At 42.0% G+C, this 6,820-nt stretch overlaps 1 pseudogene; it reads left to right on the top strand.

Annotated features, from left to right (window-relative positions):
• The first annotated feature begins 2,939 nt into the window (after positions 1 to 2,939).
• Positions 2,940 to 6,020, top strand: LOC115854133 (splicing factor, proline- and glutamine-rich pseudogene; annotated as a pseudogene).
• The last annotated feature ends 800 nt before the right edge of the window (positions 6,021 to 6,820 follow it).

The following is a 6,820-nucleotide window of genomic DNA, read 5'->3' as shown; positions in this document are numbered from 1 at the left end:
CTATGGAGAACAGTATGGAGGTTCCTTACAAAACTAAAAATAGAACTACCATATGACCCAGCAATACCACTACTGGACATATACTCTGAGAAAACCGTAATTCAAAAAGAGACATGTACCCCAATGTTCACTGCAGCACTATTTACAATGGCCAGGACATGGAAGCAACGTAAATGTCCATCGACAGATGAATGGGTAAAGAAGATGTGGCACATATATACAACGGAATGTTACTCAGCCATAAAAAGAAACGAAATTGAGTTATTTGTGGTGAGGTGGATGGACCCAGAGTCTGTCATACAGAGTGAAGTAAGTCAGAAAGTGAAAAACAAATATCATATGCTAACACATATATATGGAATCTAAAAAAAAGGTTCTGAAGAACCTAGGGGCAGGACAGTTATAAAGATGCAGATGTAAAGAATGGACTTGAGGACACGGGGAGGGGGAAGGGTAGACTGGGACGAAGTGAGAGAGTGGCATGGACATATATACACTACAAAATGTAAAATAGGTAGCTAGTGGGAAGCAGCTGCATATCATAGGGAGATCAGTTCAGTGCTTTGTTACCACCTAGAGGGGTGGGATAGGGAGGGTGGGAGGGAGGAACAACAGGGAGGGGATATGGGGATATATGTATACATATAGCTGATTCACTTTGTTATACAGCGAAACTAACACACAATTGTAAAGCAATCATACTCCAATAAAGATGTTTAAAAAAAAGTTTAAATCCATGTGTAGTATATTTACTTTTTATTTTTAGTATCCAGACTGTGACTGGATATAAATGCTTTAAAATACTTAAAGAATTCAAGAAATAAAGTTATTAAAAGAAAGTTTGGAGCACACTTCAGTAGGAAGCTCATTCACTGAAGACTAAAAAAAGTTTTAAAAATTATTTTGACAAAATTAAATATTATACGAACATTTGAACTTCGGATGGGAAACAAAAAGTTACAGTTGAGGTTCTCAGTTCATCATCCAGCTGACTTTTGTGAGTACTCAGCACCCACCTGGTAACATACAAAGAACTAAAGAATATTTGCGTTTAGGGGTCATGGTCTTTGACTCTACAGTAATGACATATTGAAGAAGTATTACCTATATTGGTCCACAATACAGCCATGCAGTCTGCCAGAATCAATCTCAGTTCCAGTGGCTATTAGTTTTGTGGCCTCTGCCAAGTCATATCACCTCTCCAAGCTTCATTTTTCTCAGCTATAGTAAAAACTTATACTCATAATGCTATATGAGACAATACAGGTAAAGTTTTTGCAAAATATCTAGGACATAGAAAACGCTTAGTATATATTAGCTGCTATAATTCACCATTAACAAGGTATTTTGTGTATCTGTTAAACACATGCCCTTTCTCATCACACATTCTTGTTTGTTTCCAAAAGAATATTTCAACTTGAAGAGAATAAAAGGTATATGTGTAATATTAAAGATTGACTCATAAATATTAAATTATTGCTTGAAACAGTATATTCAGTTTAACTACTGAGCTATAATTATTACATTCCCAATCTTTTATGCATATAAATGTGTGTGATAATTCTTTCCTTTATATAAAGATATGCATGTAGTGTGCCTGAAAATATAGAATCATCATTCAGTGGTGTTCAATTTATGGAGAACTCAATTCACAGTTTATTTTAAAACTCTTGATTTCTTTCTTCAGGTGGCTGGCCTTATGGACAATATATTATACACCATACATCCCTACCATTGCTGGATGGCCTGGTTTACCAACAGTTCAAATTAAGATAATGCAGTCTAAGAGTTAAGAGAATGAATTGATTTGATAGTGCTCTATTAAATCAATTTAGGCTACCATAAAAGTAGCTGTAAAAGAATTTTCAGTACTTTATTGTTGTTAGAATTCTATAACCAGTATCTCTTGAGAAAACTGCAGTTTCCTCTAGATCAATATATAAATCTGTGTGGTATTCCAAATTGTTTCTGCCAGTTTCAACTTAGATGCTATAGGCTTTCCTTGAGCTAAAATCCAATAGAATATGATGCTTTCCCTATCCAAGATTCTCAAGGAATGCACCTTCTGGAGAACTGAGACATTTTGTTCTATCCATTTTATTTTAGCAGGTGTTCAATAAAACTTTTCTGAATTATTCTATTTACATTCCAATTCACAAATGACTGTATTAAACTAGAGATTTAGCTGAGATTGTAGATTTCCATAATGTAGGCTGCAAACTCAAATGCCAGGTCCAGGCAGGTAATATCCATGATTAAATTGTTCTCTCTTTTTAGATGATTTGGGGAATTTTTATTTTTGCCTCATTTAAATGGTGATAACTGCTCTTCAACTTATTTCAAGTATTATCAGTCAGGAATATGGTTTTCTCAGATATGACATCTGAAGATATGATATAACATGTCCAGATTTTTATGGGAAATATTTAAAATGTTATCTAAATGTAACAAAACAAAGGGATGCAGTTTGTTAGTGTATTTTTGCTTTGTTTTTTGGGTTTTTTCTTTTTCCTTTTTTTCTTTTTTTTTTCCAGGAGGGGAGGTTGCTGGAGCAAATCAGCCCCCAGTCCTGGATAAGACGTCATCTCAGTGAATCGATGCTCTTATGAGTTTCACGATTGGCATGTTAGATATTGTTTTCCTTGAACATCCTCCCCCGCCATATTTACTCCCTTGGTTGATATCTTGAACAATACAACCAGTAAAACTCAACCTCAAGATATGACTGTATAGTCATTATACACTGAAGACTTTCATAACCCTATGCAAATAGATCACTTAAGGCCATAAATGGAAGGAAAGAGTAGTTTACAAATAAATGGTTTTCAATGACAATCTGAATTTCAAAACCTTACTGGAAAACAAACATGGCAGAAAATATAAAGAATGCGGGAGTTTGGACATAGCAAACAGTGTTATAGCCTTTAAAAGTCAACCCTGCCTGTGTCATCCGCCATCTTGTGCGAAGCAAGGTGGCCTCCACGTTCCCCGAACGTCTTCTTCGCTTCTGCCTCGACCGCCCCTTGATCACAGACATGTCTCGGGACCGGTTCCGAAGTCGGGGCGGTGGCGGTTTCCACCGACGCGGAGGGGGAGGCGGCCGCGGCGGCCTCCACGATTTCCGCTCCCCGCCACCCGGCATGGGCCTCAATCAGAACCGCGGACCTTTGGGGCCCGGCCCGGGCCAGGGCGGCCCCAAGCCTCCGATCCCGCCACCGCCTCCGCACCAGCAACAGCAGCAGCCACCGCCGCAGCAGCCGCCACCACAGCAGCCGCCGCCGCTTCAGCCGCCGCCGCACCAGCCGCCGCATCCGCAGCCGCCGCATCAGCCGCCGCCGCCGCCACAGGACTCATCTAAGCCTGCCGTCCCTCAGGGACCCGGCCCTGCTCCCGGAGTAGGCAGCGCTCCCCCGGCCTCCGGCTCGGCGCCGCCCGCCACACCCCCGACTTCGGGGGCCCCCACGGGGCCAGGCCCCACCCCGACCCCGCCGCCCGCTGTCACCTCGGCGCCCCCCGGGGTGCCCCCGCCCGCGCCGCCGAGCAGCGGGGTCCCCACCACCCCCCCTCAGGCTGGCGGCCCGCCGCCTCCACCCGCGGGGGTCCCGGGCCCCGGGCCTAAGCAGGGCCCAGGAGCCGGCGGCCCCAAAGGCGGCAAAATGCCAGGCGGGCCGAAGCCCGGCGGCGGCCCGGGCCTAAGCACTCCTGGCGGCCACCCCAAGCCGCCGCACCGAGGCGGCGGGGAGCCCCGCGGGGGCCGGCAACACCACCCGCCCTACCACCAGCAGCACCACCAAGGGCCGCCGCCCGGCGGGCCCGGGGGCCGCAGCGAGGAGAAGATCTCTGACTCCGAGGGGTTTAAAGCCAACTTGTCTCTCTTGAGGAGGCCTGGAGAGAAAACTTACACGCAGCGTTGTCGGTTGTTTGTTGGTAATCTACCTGCTGATATCACGGAGGATGAATTCAAAAGATTATTTGCTAAATATGGAGAACCAGGAGAAGTTTTTATCAACAAAGGCAAAGGATTTGGATTTATTAAGCTTGAATCTAGAGCATTAGCTGAAATTGCTAAAGCTGAACTTGATGATACACCCATGAGAGGTAGACAGCTTCGGGTTCGATTTGCCACACATGCTGCTGCCCTTTCTGTTCGAAATCTTTCACCTTATGTTTCCAATGAACTGTTGGAAGAAGCCTTTAGTCAGTTTGGTCCTATTGAAAGGGCTGTTGTAATTGTGGATGATCGTGGAAGATCTACAGGGAAAGGCATTGTTGAATTTGCTTCTAAACCAGCAGCAAGAAAAGCATTTGAAAGATGCAGTGAAGGTGTTTTCTTACTAACAACAACTCCTCGTCCAGTCATTGTGGAACCCCTTGAACAGTTAGATGATGAAGATGGTCTTCCTGAAAAACTTGCACAGAAGAATCCAATGTATCAAAAGGAGAGAGAAACCCCTCCTCGTTTTGCCCAGCATGGCACATTTGAGTATGAGTATTCTCAGAGGTGGAAGTCCCTGGATGAAATGGAAAAACAGCAGCGGGAACAAGTTGAAAAAAACATGAAAGATGCAAAGGACAAATTGGAAAGTGAAATGGAAGATGCCTATCATGAGCATCAGGCAAATCTTTTGCGTCAAGATCTGATGAGACGCCAGGAAGAATTAAGACGCATGGAAGAACTTCACAATCAAGAAATGCAGAAACGTAAAGAGATGCAATTGAGGCAAGAGGAGGAACGACGTAGGAGGGAAGAAGAGATGATGATTCGTCAACGTGAGATGGAAGAACAAATGAGACGCCAAAGAGAGGAAAGTTACAGCCGGATGGGCTACATGGATCCGAGAGAAAGAGACATGAGAATGGGCGGTGGAGGAGCAATGAACATGGGAGATCCCTATGGTTCAGGAGGCCAGAAATTTCCACCTCTAGGTGGTGGTGGTGGCATAGGTTATGAAGCTAATCCTGGAGTTCCACCGGCAACAATGAGTGGTTCCATGATGGGAAGCGACATGCGTACTGAGCGCTTTGGGCAGGGAGGTGCGGGACCTGTGGGTGGACAGGGTCCTAGAGGAATGGGGCCTGGAACTCCGGCAGGATATGGTAGAGGGAGAGAAGAGTATGAAGGCCCAAACAAGAAACCCCGATTTTAGATGTGATATCTAGGCTTTCATTCCAGTTTGTTTTTGTTTTTTCTTGTTTAGATAGCAATCTTTTAAATTCTTGCATTTTAGTAAGAAAGCTACCTTTTTATGGATGTTAGCAGTTTATTGACCTAATATTTGTAAATGGTCTGTTTGGGCAGGTAAAATTATGTAATGCAGTGTTTGAAACAGGGGAATTTTTTTTTCCTTTTTTTCCTTTTTTTTTTTTTTAACTGTATAATGTCCCTCAATTTATGGCAGTGTACCTTGTGCCACTGATTTCCAAAGTGTACCAATTTTTTTTTTTACTGTGCTTCAAATAAATAGAAAAAATAGTTAAGATTTTGATCTTCAACTTTGCCATTCATGCTTCTATGCACATTAGGCTAGGTGTTCCACTTGGAAAGCATAAGAGTGTCTAGGCCTTTGAGTGGCATATGCCATTTCTGGGAAATGTATTTGTAGGCTAAGTATTGCTTTCTACATTTAAGTACCCCCTTGTTTTAAAAAGAAGAAATGCATATTGAATAGTTTCATGATTTGATTTGTTTGGCATTATAGGAAGCAAGCCGGTGCTAGTATTTTCAAATGGCTATGTAAGCAAAGCTGAACTGTAAATCTTCATTCAGGAATGTGTATTAAGATTATGGAATGGGTGTAAGACTATTGGTAGGGGGAGAAAGGGGGTATGACTTAAATGGATCTTTTACGGCCCTATGATCTATCCTTTCCTTGAAAGTTTCTGAAGAACAAGTGGAAAGATCATTTTGTTGCATTCCTCCATTCTTGTTTTTTAAAGAACGAGTCCCAAGCCCTACGAACGGCTTGTATTGAACATTCACATCTGAATTAAAGATTGTTAAACATGAAAAAAAAAAAAAAGTCAACCCTTCATATAACCGATTCACTGTGCTGTATCGCAGAAACTAACACAACACTGTAAAGCAGCTACACTTCAATAAAAATTATTTTAAAAAAAAGAAATGCTACACATGACATATTCCAATAAAAAAAATGGTAAACCCTTCTATCACAGGTTGGAGCTTAATCAATAAATGGGAATAATTATAACATATGGCAAAGAAAACAAACGAAGTTTTTCAGCACTGCATATAAGGATCATGAGAATTCAATTTCTTGGCAACATCTAATTAGGATGCAACCTGCCGCTCAGCTCCTCCTTGAATGTGTTATGATGATAAACCATCAGAGTAAAAGAGCATATGGGTCTCATTCACTCATTTAATAAACATATATTTCTGGGCCAAACATTAGACTTAGTGCTGAAAATGTATCAGCGAACCCTCCCTGTGGCCCCAGAAAGGGTCTCTATTCTTGAAACAGCTGATGCTGACAAAAATATAAATGTGGGTAATGTGAAGATTTGTCTTTATGTCTTCTTTCTAAGGGCTCAGTTATGGAAACAACACTATTTTTTTTAACCTCAGAATAATTTCACCTGAGAGATGGTTCAATTTTATACATGCCTACAACCAAATAGAGCATTATTTTTCTTCTAAATTTATATACGAAGTTGGTTAAATTTAGAAATTTGTTAGTGATTATGACAAGACATTTTGTTTTTGGAAAATACACATCAAGATCAAGAATGTTTTCAGAGAGTTGAAATGGATCTAATGATTGAGAGGTTGCTTCCAGAGCCATAGCTCTTCTGGAGTTCT

This window comes from Globicephala melas, chromosome 12, assembly GCF_963455315.2.
Source record: "Globicephala melas chromosome 12, mGloMel1.2, whole genome shotgun sequence".
Classification (NCBI taxonomy): domain Eukaryota; kingdom Metazoa; phylum Chordata; class Mammalia; order Artiodactyla; family Delphinidae; genus Globicephala; species Globicephala melas.
This window is presented reverse-complemented; position numbering and strand designations above follow the sequence as displayed.